Source organism: Cygnus olor, chromosome 23, assembly GCF_009769625.2.
Source record: "Cygnus olor isolate bCygOlo1 chromosome 23, bCygOlo1.pri.v2, whole genome shotgun sequence".
NCBI lineage: Eukaryota > Metazoa > Chordata > Aves > Anseriformes > Anatidae > Cygnus > Cygnus olor.
This window is the reverse complement of record NC_049191.1, coordinates 6,984,353-7,002,027: the sequence shown is the minus strand read 5'-3', so window position 1 is coordinate 7,002,027 and position 17,675 is coordinate 6,984,353.

Here is a 17,675-nt window from a genome sequence, read left to right as displayed (position 1 = left end):
TCAGTGCTAAATACCTCCAAATCCCTGCTGTTTTATCAGGTTCCACAGAGGTGCCACCAGCCAGGCCTCCTCTGCAGGTGAAGGATGCAAAAGCAGAGCCCTTGGGGATCTAGGCAAGGTCACAGTGCATCTGCCATAGCGGGAAGCAGAGAAAGACTCTCACACAGGTGGCCTTTTACCACCAGCCTTCCTGGTGCTTGGGAGTGTCCTCCTTACACTGAAACTGGAAATGAGCTGCACCCCATGAATCCCTGGAGAGCCTTTCAGCCAGATCAGATGTGTGCTTGCCGTAGCTTCCATGGAAGCCGTAAGCTTCACAGCTCCAGCCCTTGAAATCACCAACCTTTCAATTGGATCTTTTGCAGTCTGTTCCTTAATTTGCTTTACAAGGTGGTGTTGAGCTCCTAATGGGCCAAATCCCTGCTCTAGGTGCATAGAGGACTCGCAAATGGCAGAAAGTCCATCTTGCAAATGAGACTGGCATGTGAAGGATGAGGCCAGCACTGGAGGGTAGACTGCACTTAGAGTGGAGTGGTGACAAACTATGATATAATGACAAGCCAGATCTACTGCATGAAGATGCAGCTTTGCTGCAGAAAGGCAGACTCCGGAATAACCCAGGAAATTCTGTCAGAGGGCAAGTAGCCTTGGAGCCAGAGGCTCAATAAATCTATCAACCAGTAACAGTGAGCCAAGGAGCAGAAATTGGGGTAACATGTTACTGGGAATCAAAAATGTGGGTGCCTGGGGGTGGCTCTGCATCATGGTCTTGGCCCTGCCAGATTTCCGGGTGTGGTGTTGTGGGTTGGGTATTCAGGACTTCTGACCAACCAGTGCAATAGGGTAAGATCTGTCTTGGACAGGAGGTGGTTACGAGATCCAGTTCTTACATCCATATGTTCAGTGGAAGTGTGAGTATGTTGAAGATCACTCTGGGTTGTGAACATCCAGGGCTCTGTTGCTGGCTCTGCCACGAGGCCCTGAATAATGTCTGTGATGTGATGCACCAGTCTGAGGGCACAGAGGGGCTGCTCGGGTGCCACACAGCCAAAATTGTTATGAAATCAACATTCGCATGCATATGCCGTGGATTATCATATTACAGTCAGACTGGGGCAAGTTCATTTCTATAATGACATCAATATGTTTGAAATGTTCAGAGAAAAACAGCAAAACCATTTGGGACTTGGAAGCAAAAATGAAAAGCGTTAATATTTTTAGCACGGCAGTCTCTGCTTCAGCAAGGTCATGACACCAGCCCATTATCATTTGAAAAGTGTACTCATGAAAGAGGAAGAAGATCTGGTTTGGAGCAAGTATGTATAATGGGATGAAAGGCACAAAGCTACATTTCAAGTAGAGAGCAGCCTCTTCCAGGCGCTCGACTGAGACTGCGATACCCAATTTCCTTCCTGTCGCTACCGCTGACCAGCAATTTCTATTATTCAGATGAGTGGAAATTACTGCAATAAATATTGATGGGCTGGTGTATGGGAATGACCACATGGGATATTGACAGATTACTATACAAGTGTATGTGAACTGCATAGAAATAAGTGGCTGGGATCCCACTGCAAGTGCTGGAGCTGGCCCTGGCACAGCTCAGTGAGCTGTGGTCTCCGCTCCATGCAGGGCAGGTGAGGTGCTGAGAAAGCCTCTCTGCCTCTTCCCAGCTATGACTGATGCAGCACTGCTTGGAAATGGGTATTTTGCATGGAGAAACCAGAATAGCAGCATGGATCTGAAATTGCCCTGATTTCAATTGCATTGGTTCCTTCAGGACTCCAGATGCCGCTGAGCATCCAGGTGCAGGGGGTTTCTTCTGGTGCCAGAGCCCACTTGGCACATTCAGGGGAAACAGGAGCAGAGGACTTCACATCGCAGGTGACCCCGTGGCATGCCAAGGGAATTTAACTTGTAGCCCAGCTGCTGAGAAAGGTGAAGGTGTCTGTGACCTGGAGAATGTCACAGAAAGCTGCTTACAAATTCTAGTGGTCTCCAAAATCATTTCAACTAAAAAGTCCAGAACTAAAGACTTTTAAGTACTTAAAAGTGTTAAGATGCTAATTAATTCTGATGATGTGTATATTTTAATTATTCACTGACACTGTATTATTTTTCAAGAAGAAAAGGGACTGAGCTGGAACTTTTTAAAGTGTCACTGCCTCTGCTACTTAAAGCAAAGTAATTGTGTTTAATTAAACTGAGACCAACAAGGCTCTATTGTGTGACACTTGCAAAGACAACTGTGAAATAAGAAATGTCAAAGATTAAACAATCCTCTTCTTAAGCAAGCAAAGGGGAGAGGTGCCACTGTTTATAAGATCAGAGCCAGGAAAAATATAATAATGAGAAAAAAACAGGTCATATGGAAAAACACTATCCATCCTGACAATCTTTCATGCAGATATGATTTGAAGTTCATTACTCATTGTATCCCTGAACAGAAGGCTTTTTGTTATTCTTTGTGCTAAGTCATTTTTTAATTTAAATGGAGATGGAAATGTGTTCAGAGGATTTGTTTTTTTTTAACAAATGAACACAGATGCATTTCATGTCATTTTTGATACAAAGGTTGAATGAAGCTGCAGGGAAAGAAAACTGCATTTAATTAATTTTTATTTATTTATTTATTTATTTATTTTTCCCACAAATAGATGTTTCCAACTGGTTTGTTTAATATTCATATGTGGTTGGGGGGGGGGGGGGGCAGAGAGTGGGTGAAGTTATTTCCTCATTTGAAGCTTAGTTTAATTACTTGTTGAAGAATGTAACAGTTAAATTTAAGCTCTAAAATGTAAATACGTTTATTAATGTAGAAAGAGATAATGGCATATTTCTTACTGTCTGGATTTCATCACATGGACTCAAATAATACTGTAATCCGAGAGACTCATACAGACATAAAACACATATCATTAGAATGCACTTTAATTCTCCTCTTTGGTGCTTAGAGCTATTTTCCACCCCAAAAGGTTTCCATGTAACATACACATACAGACAGCTCACCCTCCCTCCTGCTCGGGGCTGCGTGGGGACGGAGGCAGAGTCACTGCTCTGGATCTCGCCCTGTGCAGTTGTCAGTCAAAGTCCCACTGGTGGGTGGGTGCCCGTGGCCACCTGCCACTAGCCCCCACCTGCTCTGACCCCCCCCAGGGAAGTTCGACCCCCTTTTGGACCCAAGGCGCAGGGTACCAGCCCCTTCCCTCGCTGGGGAGCAGTGGGGCTGGAAAAATTTCTCTTCCTACATCTTCCGCAACCTGCGTGTTTCAGCACATGCAGATAGCACCACCCTCTTCTTCACTTACTGGCAGATATTGGCCCTGGGGGCGGCTCAATGCAGAGAGGCTAAGCCTTGGGCAAATTATATTTGCCTTTACAGTGGGTCTTCTTTGGCATGCCTAAGCAAGAATATAAATGGCTGTGCTCCTTTGTTCAGCAAGTTGCTTGGCCTGAATTAGCTTGCTTACTTCATACTCCTTGTGCCATGGCATTGAACAGTCCTGAAGTAAAATCTCTGGGAAATGTACAATAAAATAACCCCCATTTGGGGATTCCTGATCGTTAAATTCCATCCACTGTATTATCTGTAGTGCAGTGTACTAGGTGACATAGCAGATGTCTTTTTCCATTTGGAAGGTGTTAGAATTGACAAGGGCTTAATTAGGAACCCAGACCTGGGAAAAGCTGCTGGGTTGTTGTGTCCACTGCCTGAAATAGCATCACATCCCATAAATCCTTTCCTAGTCTGCTTGGGATAATTGGTGAGTGGTGGAGGGGCTAGGGGTGGTTGCACCCTGTGTCCCTAGGGACAGGCTGATGAGATGGGAAGGCTGTGTCTAGCCTGGGGATTTCCTGCATGAAAAGCAGTTGTTTCTGGTACAGAGTACAAAGCCATCTCCACCTTCTCTTACAACAGGGGCAATGCTCCATGGGAAGGGGTTCAGGATACTTCCCAGGGGAGAAAAATGGCTTCACTAGTCTCTTGGTCCCACCACGTGTTGCACCAGCATTTGTCTCCATTCTCCCATTGCAGGCACTGCTGCTGTCCCTGTCCTTCCCCAGAGGAGAGCTCGAAGGACCTCATCCATCCATGCCATGCTACAGGAGCCAGTGTTCCTGGGGCAGCTCTGTGACCCTGTCACAGGGACAAAGTTTTAAAATTGAAACTGTTCAAAATTACTTCAACTGGTTGATAATGCTATTGAGTGTGATGCTAACAAATTGACAAATGTGGCAAAGATGATCATAAAAATGGCAAATGAGAGCCCCATGGCATGGTGGCAAATGTGAAATTGCTACAACTGTGCATCTCACTGATCTCCATTCAGCCTTGGGTGACAATGGTCTGTTTTTCTGTCCATCTAAGCATTCAGCAGGTTGATTAATGAATCTATCTACCCACTCCATGCAGAAAGGATATTTTAGCACATAACTCTAATTTTTAAAGCATTCTTGCAGAATTTAATGGCAGAAAATGAGTTGTTGCTTCCTGTCTGGGATGAACCAATGCCAGGCGCCAAACCCTCAGTCCTCATTTCTACTAAAGAGCAGCAGACCATGGCAGACCCATTAAACAGAGTTTGACAATGCTGCCAGGGCTCAAAGTGCAATAGTCTGCACTGCTAAACTGACAGAAAGAGCCTCAAATTTTGGCCTGTGCCAGACAGTTCTCTCCAAAGAGATTCCTGCCCTCAGTCAGCAGCTAGAGCACTCCTGGGACTGTTCTGGATGCATCTGTCCTTCTGCAGAGACTCGGAAAGTCCATGAGATAGCGTGGGCTGCCCATGCTGGTTGGTCCCAGTGCCCAGGAGTATTTCCAGATCTTTTTACACCTGAACCTAATGGTTCAGATATAGGCCCAAGGTGATGTCAGCCGTTGTGATGTCCTGCCCACTGGCAGATACCACCCCATGCCCCCAGTTGTTTCAGACCAGGGTTTCCCAAAAAGCCATCCTGTTCTTACTCTACTGTTCTTCTACCGTTGGTTCCTGTAGTTGTGCTGCTCCGCCAATGGCCTTCATGCTCTCCACAGCCATAATTTTCAGCTCTGGGGCCCCTCTGGTTGAAAAGAATGCTGGACTGCAAGGTGGTGAGACCTCCCCAGTGCCTTTAGGAGGTCTCTTCCCATAGGCACCTTTGGCAGCTCCAGCAGACATCATCCCATATGGGTCCAGTATCCCACTTACGTGGTGTAATTCCCTGGTAGCACCCTATTTTGGGGCTACTGCTCTCTGTAAAGATCCTTGGGGATGAACCATTACAAAACTGCCATCCTATACTTGTGTTAGTAATATATAGACCCAGGTGTCTCCACCTTCTCCTTGGACACTTCTGAGTGCCTAGATGTCCACCCAAGCCTGTGCAAGTACCGAACATCTCAGTACCCAGCACAGCCCCATGTCTCGTCAATGTGTGCCCCACTTCTCTCCTCTGCTGCCAGGTTGGAAGGCCACTTCAGGGCCACTCAGGTTGGGATGGAAAGAAAATAGCCAGAAAATGGCATGCTCCTCATCACAAGCTGTTGGTGCTTAGAGATACTTCAGTGGGTCTCCTACATGTTGGAGGCTGCTCCAAGAACGCAGCCAGGATTAAAGGGGCTCTGCTCTCCTCGCCTGAGGGCTGTTCTCTTTGCTCCCTTTTAAAGCAAAGGCACTCGCTCATGCCAGCACGTTTGGACCTCAGGGCTCTGTTAGGGCTTTACCCTGCTGGAGAGACAGATGAACTTTTTCCATCAAAATTACTTTCAGCCAAAACTGATTTTCATCAACACAGAAAACATACCTTGGGGGAGGGTCAAAATTTCAGAATCTCATTAAGAAAATGAGACTGGAAAAAAATACACCTCATTTTTGCTTTTGATAAAAACCCTGGCAAATCTGGCAGAAAGTGATCAGCAAAAATATTTGTTGTGAGCCCATATAAATTGTTCCTGTGAATGTACTGCTGCTATCCTCCAGCCAGCCAGCTCCAGGCCTGGGGGGCCTGGCCCAGGTGCATGGCAAGTCCCAATAGACACGTTTCCTTCTTTTGTTTGCTTGAAGCGCCCCAAGGCTGTCCTAGAAGCAGAGGATAAATTGAGATAACACACAGATTCATTAGTGTCCCTGCTCGTTAACCAAGACCTCTGTGGCACTGACGGGGCTTCTCTGTTTTGTGTCAGCGGTTCATGGGGTGCCACCGAGCCCTTGCAGATGAAACTGTCACTGCGTCTTTGGGGGTGACCCTGCCCCTTCTAGGGCACAGCCCTCGTGTGCCATCTCCCTCACCACATGCGCTGGAAGGAGAGGTGCTGGGGCTTGTGCTCCAGGCTGGGTGCTAGTGAAGGGTACTGGGATGATGATAAAAAGTGAGAAGGCTGAGAAGTAAACTGCGGACAGAAGTCAGGGGCTCTGGATTTAGTAAACACAGCAGCAGATGTCAGCTCTTTGCTCCTGCCAGGCAAAGTCTCAGTCTGCCCCCCCCCCCCCCCCCCCCCCCCCACCAGAAGAGACCAATCCTCCTAATCAGAGGTGTCTGTTTGCAGGGATTAGGTGGAGATCAGGCCGTCTGAGGATCTTACTCTCTTTCCTGAAGAGACCCTTGTTATTTAAAGAAGTGTAATTTGCTGTCCTCATTACCAGGGGCTGGGAAATACTGTACAGAGCCCATGCTGCGCTCCTTCAGCTGCACCTGCTCTGTGTGCCTGCCCTCTCCCACCGACCCAGGCTTTATCTGCCCAAGGTAAGGCTTCCAGACCCAGGACCACTGATCCCAGTGCCTGTGGTAACTGCAGAGAGGGGCTTCCTCTGTGCTGGCTGTTACATCTGTTCCATACTTAAGGGTAAATGCGTGCCTGTAGCAACTGGCATGGAGCTCTGCTGGGATGCAGGGCAGGTAGCTCTGGACACCTTTCCTGTTAATCTATTCCCCAACCACCCTCACAGAATAACCCCAAACCTCCCTGACTCCTGCTAGCCTTCCCAAATCTGTCTAACCCTTACTACCTGCCACCTCCCAGCACTGCAAACCCTACTGACCCTTCCCAAACTTCTGAAGCCAGCCACAACAAACCTCACAGCTCTCACCCTGGGGCTGCTCCTTCCTCTGCTGCCCTCCCTGCTCACGGCCCTAGTGGTCCCAGGCCTGTCCCCCCACTCTGCTATCACTGCACAGCTGAACCGAAAGGACAGGAACACAAAGGAGGCACGCCTGGCTCTACCTGTGCTTGAACCATTCCACCATGGGTCCCTGCTGACACCTCGCATGTAAAATCCTTCCTGGGGTTTGGGCACATGCGGTTGAATAGTGCAGGATGTCCTGGGATGCTCCCAGGAAGTCAAGGCCTTCCTGAAACGGAAGCATGCTTCTGCCTGTTCCCTGATACCTCTGCATTAGGTCTCATCACCCTTGTGTCTCTGCTGAATAAGTAGACTTGAACTCTCTACCTTTGATTTCTTGGAGTTAAACTCCCAGTTCTTGACAATCTCCCTGGCCCAGGCATAGTCTTGCAGCTGAGAATGGAAAACCTGGAGGTCTCTTGCAAGGTAACCCTCAGTTGCTGGGTCCTCTGCAGCAAACTCTCCTCATCTCACTCCCTTACGGCACAGATTTTATGAGCAAAGAAGTGACTCAGTACCAACGTTTTCTGTGCTTTGCTGCAGAGATGGGTTCCCTCTTCTCAAGGCTAGGAAACTCAGTCATGTCCCATTTATTAAGAATCTTTTGATGAATTACCTTCATCAACCTCTATATTGTCCAGGGCATATAGTACAGCAGTACATGGGGAAGAGTGGTTGTGTCTTTTCTGTTTGAGGCTGATGTGGGAACTGCTGGTGATGTTGCACTGGTCCCAGGAGCTGGACTTGCTGTGCTCTCAGGAGGTAGTGGTGAGATCTAGGGGGACTCTTTCTGTGGGGCATGAATACCCACAGCCTCACAGTGCACAATCCCACCTAACCTCCTTCACCTCCTGCAGTTTCATCTATGCCACGATGTTTATCAGTGGCTAAAGATTAACCCTTTTGGGAGGCACCTGTCGTCACTTTCTTTTATGTCATCTGCCTTTTCTCCAGCAATAGACACTGCTGTAATGAAAGGCTGCTCTGCAGAGCTCAGCAGTAGGCTTTTTTGAAGGACGGCCCATTGCCTCCCAGTGCACATGACACTTCACCTTCTGGTTAATGGCAAGTGCTCCACTGCTTTAATAGCAGGGACATCCCCTAGGGCCATTGTACTGCAACTGCCAAAGGAATTTTCTTATCCTGCCAGGCCCTCCTCCCACTAACTCCTAGGACTTTTTGCAAAAGGCTGCTAGGCATGTATCTCCAAAGGACAGAAACACAGAGTGGCTTGTAACAGTCCTGAGTGGGAGGTGACTGGAGACCTCCAGCGGTCCTCTTTCATTAATACTGTTATGATGAGAACCATGGAGTAGCAGGAAAGAAATGCAGATGAGAAAGACCAGCTGCATTTGCAGTCCCAAAGCACACAGAGACATTTTCTAGTACTTCATAGATTAACACTTTAGAACCAGAACAGTCTGCAGGCTACCTGGGACAAGGAATGGAAACTATTTCAGGACCCAAATGGATTATTCCAGTTGGTAGAAGTGATGTCCTTTACCTTTAAATGGTAGAAGTGATGCCCATACCTTTAAATGTATATCCACTGCCTAGGACTGTGGCCTGTGAGACCCTGTCGAATGACCCAGAGTGAGAAGCAAGGTCCAAGGGCAGGTTCATTTGTGGTTAACAGGTTGTAAAGTTTCACACTGGCATTTAAGAGTCAGTAAAATCAAAATGCTCTGACAAATGGCTGGTGTCTGAAGTTGCTCCCACAGAAACAGGTTGCTTCTAACATATGTCCTGGGCTTTTCCCAGCATCTGGCTTGCTTCACATCTTTAATACCTGTTGGGCTTCAGTGAGATTCAAAATCTCAGAGGCAATGACTACCAGCTAACTGTACTAAACTAGCCTGAAAATCCCAAAATAAGGGAATCCCAGGGAGGAGGAGACACAGAGACAGCTCCTACACCCAGGATTACAGGGTTGGGTTCCACCAGAACATACTCCTTGGCACATTCAGGGCAATGGTGCCAACAGATACACACCACTACGCTGGTGCTGGCTTGACTTGGTTCCTCTGCCAGGAGTTGAGGATGCTGCTTTGGAGGGAGGGACAATATGTGGGCCGGAGAGCCTTGGTGAAAGAGCTGCACCCCGTGTTACTTCTGCTTGCCCCCACCACTCTGCTCTGAGCTCTGTCCAGGCTTTTGTCCTGGCATGCAGGGGCAAGACAAGGTGTGGGAGCACCATGGGCAAACGTGAGGAGCCAGAGAGCAGGGCAGTGGCACAGAGCTGTGGGAAGCATCGAGGGGAGAAGTCACACCTGTACAGCAGTGAGCCCATCTGGGGTGAACATACAGACCTGTGAGACATGTTTACACCTAGATGTTGCCTAGCTGGGGAGAGTGTAGAAAAGATATATAAACTCTCTGATAGCTGGGGAAAATGTCTGAAAGAGTTGAATTTGTTTAGTTTTTCAAGAAAGTCTAGGAATGACCCAACTGCACAGTGCATGGGCACTAAGCAGGAGAAAACAGAGATCTATTTGTCCTTGGCATGTATGACCTGTACCAGGGAGCATTACTCGGCCTGCCTATTCCTCACTTTTCCCATCAGTAAATTGGAGATAACATTTGCCCAGGCCCAGGAGGTTTACTGAGCAGTACTATAAAACACCACTGTACTCTGATATAGGAAGTATAATATGAGGGTCTGGCATTGATTACTTGCTGAATATGCATTTTCTTTTATTTTGGATAGCTCAGGAGAGATTATAAAAGGAGATATTTTACACTCAGATTATTTGTAATCTTCAAATAACCTCCTCCAGTTTGAAAAGAAGCTGTGTGAAGCAGTGAGGTACAGCCTTGAGATGAGCATCCAGGATGGGATGGCGAAGGTGGTCACCATCACCCTGGCTGCAGTGGGAATACGCTTGTCCTGCTGTGCTGGGAAATGCTCACCAAAATGAGTGAATAACCCAAACCCATCAAGGCTGTGAATGGATGAAGCTGAGGAGCACCCAGCCCACACCTTGCATGGTGCAGCGTTTTGTCTGTAAATAGTGGTCAAGAGGCTGTATTAAAAGCTGGTCCAATGCTTTGGCAGAAGGCGAGCAGAAACAGCACGTGTGGCATCATTCCTCCAGGACATTATTTTTCCTGAGTGTAAATGATTAATGAAGGATATTGTGGAAAGCAGATGTACTGTTGCCACAGTAACTGAGACGAGTGGTAGGCAAGGTTTGTGCACATGCTGAATGCTGAAGCGATGATCTTCGTGTGTATTGCAGTTATTTTAGCCTTCATAAGATTCTAGTTAATTATTAACACCATAAGGTCCTAACCAGGGGGAATATTTATAAGCTAGGCTAAGTTCATAATGAATCCCTTTCAATTTTCTCTCCCTATCCCTTTCTCTCCCTGGATACCATTTGAATTTTATCTCCCTAAAATCTCCCATTATCTAACTTTCAACTGCAGTCACCTATTACTATCTTCAATTTTTAAAAAGGATAATAATGCAGGAGAAAATGTGAGTGTAGGAATGATTCATGGTCAGTCACTTCCAGTGGTATTTCCTTACTCTGGTACCTACTGCTCTCTGCTCCATGGGGTGAGCCTGTGGCTGGAGGTGCGAGATCCCACTCCAGCCAGCTCGTGTTCCTGCTCTGAGCCTGTGTCCAGCCTGCTCTGGAGAGCCATGGTGCCTGATGTGGTGACGTGACTGTCACTTTGGGAGACCCATCACTTCTCAGGGGCAGCTGTCACCATCAGCAGAGGGGTGGGATTGATCTGAAAGTGAAAAACCCAGGCCTCACTAGCCCCCACCTTCCTCTTAAAAGTGGGGGTCTTCCATCATGCAGCATCAGTCTCCTTTACTGTTTCCAAAATGGTTCTGTGAAGGGCCAAACAGGCAGCTGACCCTGGAGGTGGGCTGCTGAGGAGAAGCTCTAGCTGGCCATAGGATGCAGGGATCATGCCTGATGCTGCTCTCGCCCCCAAGAGCCTGCAGTGTGGCACATCCTGTTTTATTGGTAGGGAAACTGAGGCATAGCCAAGCAGTACTTCTTTCTCAAGGACATACAAGAGGGTTGCCCCAGGGCTCTTCACTCCCTTTGGAGTCACCAGAGCTGGACCACGATGACAATGAGAAGTCACATCTCTGGCAAGCAAGGAGCCTTTCTATGGGATGTTTATAGCTAGGACTTGACTTTGAGGCTCATCTTCTTCTTTTAGCCTTGAAATTAGTCTGGGAATCATAGAATCATAGAATCACTGAGGTTGGAAAAGACCTCCAAGATCACCTGATCCAACCATACCCGTACTACCACTGTCACCCACTAAACCAAGTCCCTAAGCACCATGTCCAACCTCTCCTTAAACACTCCCAGGGACAGTGAATCCACCATCTCCATGGGCAACCCGTTCCAGTGTCTAATCACGCTTTCTGAGAAGAAATTTATTCTAATTTCCAACCCAAACCTCCCCTGGTGCAACTTGAGGCCATTCCCTCTTGTCCTATCACTGGTCATCTGCGAGAAGAGACTGACCCCCAGCTCTCCACAACTTCCTTTAAGGTACCTGTAGAGAGCAATAAGGTCTCCCCTGAGCCTCCTCTTCTCCAGACTAAATAACCCCAGTGCCCTCAGCTGCTCCCATAGGACTTGTGTTCCAGGCCCTTCACCAGCTTTGCAGCCCTTCTCTGGACACGCTCCAGGGCCTCGATGTCCTTCTTGTAGTGGGGGGCCCAAAGCTGAACACAGCACTTGAGGTGCGGCCTCACCAGAGCAGAATACAAGAGGACGATCACCTCCCTGCTCCTGCTGGCTGCACTATTCCTGACACAAGCCAGGATGCCGTTGGCCTTCTTGGCCACCTGGGCACACTGCTGGCTCATGTTCAGGTGAGCATCAACCAACACCCCCAGATCCTTTTCCTCTTCACAGCTTTCCAGCCACCCTGCCTCAAGCCTGTAGCGCTGCATGTGGGTGTTGTGACCAAAGTGCAGGACCCGGCACTTAGCCATGTTGAACCTCATCCCATTGGCCTCTGCCCATCAACCCATCCTGTCCAGGTCCTTCTGTGGGGCCTTCCTACCCTCCAGCAGATTGACACTTCCCCCCAACTTGGTGTTTTCTACAAATGTACTGAGGGTGCACTCAATTCCCTCATCCAAATCATCAATGAAGATATTAAAGAGGATGGGCCCCAACACTGACCCCTGGGGAACACCACTGGTGACCAGTTGCCAGCTGGATTTCACTCTGTTCACCACCACTCTCTGGACCTGGCCATCCAGCCAGTTTTCAGCCCAGCAAAGTGTGTACCTGTCCAAGCCATGGGCTGCCAACTTCTCCAGGAGAATACTATGGGAGACCGTGTCAAAGGCCTTGCTGAAGTCTAGGTAGACTACATCAACAGGCTTTTCCTCATCCACCAGGCGGGTTGCCTGGTCATTGAAGGAAATGAAGTTGGTCAGGCAGGACTTGCCTTTCATGAACCCACGCTGACTGGGCCTGATCCCCAGGTTATCCCACACACATTCTGTGATAGCACTTAAGATGACCTGTTCCATCACCTTTCCTGGCACCGAGGTCAGGCTGACAGACCTGTAGTTCCCCAGGTCTTCCTTATGACTCTTCTTATAGATGGGCGCCACATTAGCAAGTCTCCAGTCATCTGGGACCTCTCAGGATGACCATGACCACTGACAGATGATGGAAAGCAGCCCAGCAATCACATCCACCATCTCCCTCAGTACCCTTGGCTGGATCCTGCCTGGCCCCATGGACTTCTGACAGTCTGGGTGTGGAGCAGCAGGTCTCTAACTGCTTCCACCTGAACTGCAAGGGGTTTATTATGGTCCCCTTCCCAGACTTTCAGTTCAGGAGGCTGAGAAGCCTGAGGATAACTGATCTGACTATTAAAGACAGATGTAATGAAGGCATTGAGAATCTCAGGCTTTTCCTTACCCTCAGTAGTCATGTTTCCCACCACATCCAGTAAAGGATGGAGTTTCATTCTCCTTGGCCCTCCTCTTACTGTTAATATATTTGTAAAAACATTTTTTGTTATCTTTAAGCATAGTGGTTAGGTTGAGCTTGTGCTGGGCTTTAGCCTTTCTGAATATCTTTCTGCATATGCTAGCGCAGCACAGGCATTCCGCTTGCCGGGAAGTTGAGCACTCCCATCCTGATCTGCATCATCCTCGACATACTGCCAGGCCTGGCTGGCCCCTCCTAACTCTTTTGTTCCAGCTTTGTCCTGCTATAGCTCAAACTGGACACTGTCCCTCATCCAGATGAGCCTGTAGGGAAAGCCACGAGATCACCCTTCCACTCTGCCCTCCTCAGAGGAGCTCTGTTCTCATGGTACCACTGCCATCCGTCAGGCTCCCTGCTCAGCTTTCTCCCCTCATCCTCCCCCATCCCCTGCTCATCACTGACCCCCAAAGCTGCCATATCACAGACCCCTCTGGCCCTTCCCTGCCTGATACCCCTCACCTCCTCTCACCCCTGGGCTGCTATGGTGACCAGTTCCTCAGCAAGCTCTCTTAAAGCATGGAAGACCTGTTCTGACAAAAGGGAACACCCCTGCTCCTCCCTGCTCCCCAGCATGGTCCACCAAGCCCCTTCTCTAGCCTTGTCCCACATCATACCCACTGATGGTCCTGTTGGCTCCTTTCTGTGAAGGTCGGACCCACGGTGAGGGCGCCTTCTGTTCTTCATGTACTTAGAAATCACATTGATGTCTCCAGCTGATGCTTTTATCTCAGGCAGATGCTTTTATCTGGAAGCAGTGCTGACATTGGACTCCCAAATGCATTAAATAAAGGTTGAGAGGAAAAAATGAAGGGCATGTTGGCTGGTCACAAATGGAGGGAGCTGGGAGTCCTGCCAGCAGCAGAGGGGCTAATGGGATGCCTGGGCTTCTGCCTTGCACAGCGTTCAGGGAGAGACAGATGGGAGCTCCAGGCTCTTGATTTATTTTGCTTACAAACCTCAGCACTACCCACCTTCCTCCCCAGAATGCTGATTTTGGCCCGCAGGAGAGGCAGCAATAGAGGGCAGGACCATGCGAGACCATGCCTGGGATGGAGGAAGTTTATCGGACCAAGGGGAGCAGCGACTCACACTAGTGTCTGTTCTGTTTAAAATGGTACTAAGCCACACTGTGTGCTGAGCTATTGTGGAAAAAGCTTTTCTGAAGGTGAAGGATTTTGGTATGTCACTTGGCACACAGATGTCTGGAGCCTAAATGGCAGTGAAGAGGGAGCTGAACATGTCCCATGCCCTCCTGGGGACCCACCCCTGTGTTTGAGCATAAGCTCATGGGCTCCCTGAGCTGAGAAGCAATAGCTGTACGGTAAGCATGTAGAAGGGCAAGGAGCAACTCCCAGGGATTAGATCCTGCAGGGAACAACTCTGGGGGCTTCAGCACAGATGGACAAACCACTTAGGTCACCTCTGGCCACACTGCACTATCAAAGCCATGTTCTCTGTCAGCAAACACCAGCGTGTCTAGGAAATCGAGTCAAGCAGTCCCTGAGCCTTTCTCCTAGGATTGTAAGGACACCAGATCTGCTCACAAAGAGCAAGTGCTGTACAATTGGACCCTGCTCCTTGAGGTGACAGTGATCAGAAGGTGCAGGAACCCTGAGGTGCAGGACATTTCCTTCTGCATTAAGCCTCAATCTAATCTCTGAAGATCAGCTTAAATGATATTGACTTAAACCCTGAACACCCCTTCTGTATTTCTCATTTCTGTCCATTATCATAATGGGGCAGTCCTCACATGCACACAAGTTTTCAGTCCTTTTTATGCATCTTCATAAATTTTGGTCCTCAAAGACTAAGTGAATTTCAGGAGATGGGATAATTAATGGCTTTCAGAAAGCTGCAGAAGGATCAGGAGTAAGAGCAAAACTTCCCAGGATGGGACCTTTCTTATGATTAGATACAGAAAATGCAAGATGAGCTTCTTTTGTCAGTGATGTTAAAAATGTGTTGGGGAAAGGTTACTTGGAAAGGCACACACAAGCAAGACACCAGAGGATCTGTTTTAGACCCCTCACCACTTGTTCTTCATTTTTGCACGAAGGCATTGCCAAACTGGTTTCAGCCACCAGTACGTGACGCACAAACTGCCTCTGGCAGGGAGGTGGACCAGCCTTAGACGAGGCTGAGGGACAGGCAGCGAGCAGAGATGGACGCTTCTGACTGGTCTTGCTGCCACCAGCTGGGGCTGCACCTACAGGCTATGAGAAGGATGCGCACTGGCCCCATCCATCACAAGGACCTCATGGATCCATGGCTTGCCCCACTTCATCAGGCTCCAGCCACATGGTTCCTGCCCGTGTGTCTCTTGCAATGGAGAAGCTTCATCTGGAGAAAGGAGAGGCCTCCTTCTGTGGCTGCCGAGGCTTCAGCTCCTCTCTGGCTGGGATGTCGATGGTGACCACTGGGCCCTGCCTGACATTACAGCCTGGAAGGGTCCAGCTGGGGAGCAGGGTCACAACACATATAGGCACAGGAGCAGCCTCCGCTTTAGGCACTTCAGCCCCTGTAAACACTTATGTAAATAACTAAGAGAATCCCTGCTCCAGCCAGCTAGCAAAGCCAAGGTCAAGCTGTCAAGATGTCTTTGATAAAGACTTTATATTTTTTTTTGGTAATGGAAAATGTGATTTCATCAGAACAGCCTTTTCAGAACAAGCCTCTTTCCTAGAGCTGTGCAAGAATGCTGGAGAACTTTGCACACTGATTCTGTGTTTTCAACCTAGAAGAAATAGGCAATTTGATCACCTTTTCTCATCTCTCACATAGTTTTCTGTTTTTCAAAAATTGTTTTGCTTTTCTCACAAGAAAAATGTGTCTCGGATGCAGCGAAGGTAAAAAAATAAGGGAGGGGATGGTGAAGGTAGTAAAAACAAAACACTAGTGAAAGCAACATTTTAAAAAAATAATGCTTCCTGAAAAAGTAGAGCTTTCAATTTTAATTAATCACATGTCCACTTTAAACTGCCTGCGTCTCTAAGTGAGTAAAAGAAGACAAAATACAGCCCCTCCTTTGACTAAATAATTAAAACGTTGTGAGAGAAAGCATTTGTCTTTTATGCCTCTCAGTTCAAGATGCTGTTTCTGTGGGAAGAGGGTATGATTTTAAATAAGGAAAAAGAGGAGTTTTCATCAGAAGCCCAAAACAAAGGAACCGACTACTGATGTGGAGCTGAAGTGGGCTCAGAGGAGTTGGGGTCACCCCACGAAGCTTCTGGGCGCTGTGTTCAGGACCCCCCTGGGGATGGGCAGCTGCAGCTGGGGGATGGAGGATCCCGCAGCCCCGATGGCTCCGCGTGGCCTGCAGGGAGCCCAGGGCATCGCCTCGCCTCACAACGTCTGCCTGAGCAGGAGCTGCTCTCATCCAGCACAGGGGTTTCAGCTTGCACATCCTTAAGGTACTTCCAGGAGTGCGGGCTGTGCCTTGGGACTAAAGCCTGCTGTTATCTGAAGGGTTATCTGATCTTGCAGAGACACCTGAGTAGTAGCCCTCAAAGACAGCTGATCCTAGGCTGGAAACCTGAACTCTGTGGGTTGGGCTGAGACCTGCTGTCCTGCTGGAGTGGTCTTTCACTGCTGCTCCTCTGCCCTTATCTCTTATGCCACCCAGAGATGATCCTTCCCTCCCTGCCCCACTCCTCTCCACACTGACAGCAGGTCTGGGATATTCAGGGCACTGAAGATGAGCAGTTGCTGTGAGAGGGGGCAAGCAGGGAGTCACAGAGGAGCAGGCAGTAGGTACATAAAAAAGTGGATCTGCTTTCTTTTGGGACAGAAAAGCCGCAAGCTCAAACTCATGGGCAGAGTGGGATGGCCATGTGTGGAGAAAGCTCCACCTTGGGTGGAAATCTGCTGCTTCTCCATCACTCACTCTCACACTACTGTCACCTTCCTCATGGGGAAAGGCAGCTGCCCCTGGGCCAGCATAGTTTTTGGAAGAAATCCTTTGAGTGATGCCATCAGTACTGGAAATTGCAGTACATGTCTTGCCTATCTGTGGGCACAGCCACCAGCTGCCCTGATGGCTTGGCCAAAGCTGAGCAGTGACATGAGCTCCTGCAGACATCAGCAGGGGATGAAATGAGAGTGGGTCCTGCCAACAGCAGGTGCTGCAGATGGGGCTGGAAAGCTTTCCCTGTGCCGTTGCACGTTGCTTGGGTTTTGCCTTGGCCACAGCTTAGAGTCCACATTTCTGATCTCAACATCTGGCCTCAACTAACCACTGTAATTTTGTCAGGATTTGTCCCTTAAATCATGAATTGCCAAGTTTGCGTGTTTTGTGTGTCTTGGGCGCGGTGTGTGTGCTGGATGTGGACTTGAGGGACAGCACATAAGGGATGCGTCTGGTTGACACTGTGCAGAAAGCAGTGTTATTAAATATTTGTTAAGAGAATTCTTCCACTGCCTAAAGGGTTTTACTCCTGATTTATACCATTAAGAGGGAAGAATTAGCAAGTTATCACTACAATGGGGAAATGGTATTATGTCCACTACACTACATATTTAGCAAAAGCTCTTGAACCTCAGAGCAATCTTTTGTACACACTTTCCCACTAGACTAAAAGCACTG